Raw genomic sequence first — 959 nt, forward strand, 5'->3', positions numbered from 1 at the left:
TATACCAACAAGGTCGCTTCCAAGCTGGATTGTCTGCTGGTTCCCCTTAGAAATGCTAACTTGCTTGGGCAATGGTTTAAGGAGGGACTATACCTTACTGGTTTATTTATTTTTTTAAAGGATTTTATTTATTTATTCTTGAGAGATATATATAGACAGAGGCAGAGACATAAGCATAGGGAGAAGCAGGCTCCATGCAGGGAGCCCGACGTGGGATTCGATCCCGGGACCCCAGGATCAGGCCCTGAGCCTAAGGCAGGCGCTTAACCACTGAGCCACCCAGGTGTCCCACCTTACTGGTTTATTTTGGTAACTCCCAAACTTTTCAATACCAAGCTCTCCTCTTCTTAAAAAAAAAAAAAAAAAAAAAAAAAAAAAATATATATATATATATATATATATATATATTATATGTATTTTTTGATACCTACCCAGGGCCATGTGTTTTGAAAGATTTTGTCTACCGAGGCAGAATATTTAAATAATGAAAAGGCCTTCCCATTCAAAGATTAATCGGCCAGAGATTCTAATGGGCACCTTGAAAAGCCGGCGTTGTCACACGGGTAAGTAAGCCCAGTCGAAAGCAAAGCCATAGTGTTACGGAGAGTCGGGCCAGTTTCCGCGTCCTTCACGATTTTCATCACTGGCATTTTCAAACGTTTGCTACTGGAAAGGAAGGACATAGGACGACAGCGGAATAAAAGTAGACAATACTCCGCAGGAAACGCTCTGCCCGTCCCTCCAGGTAACACCCCCGCCCCGAACCCGGGAGGCGAAGTGCCTTCACGAGTTCCCGCCCACGTCTGCCCTGGCGTGCCTTAGCCCCGCCCCGCCCCGCCCCGCCGGCCCCGCCCCTCCACTCGCGTCCACGTGAGTCCTGCTCCAGAGGGGCCCTCGCGGCAACCCCACAATCGGCCACAGAGAGGTGACAGCCGCCGCAAGGGCTATAGGGCTCTGTC

Source organism: Nyctereutes procyonoides, unplaced genomic scaffold (assembly GCF_905146905.1).
Source record: "Nyctereutes procyonoides isolate TBG_1078 unplaced genomic scaffold, NYPRO_anot_genome, whole genome shotgun sequence".
Lineage (NCBI taxonomy): Eukaryota > Metazoa > Chordata > Mammalia > Carnivora > Canidae > Nyctereutes > Nyctereutes procyonoides.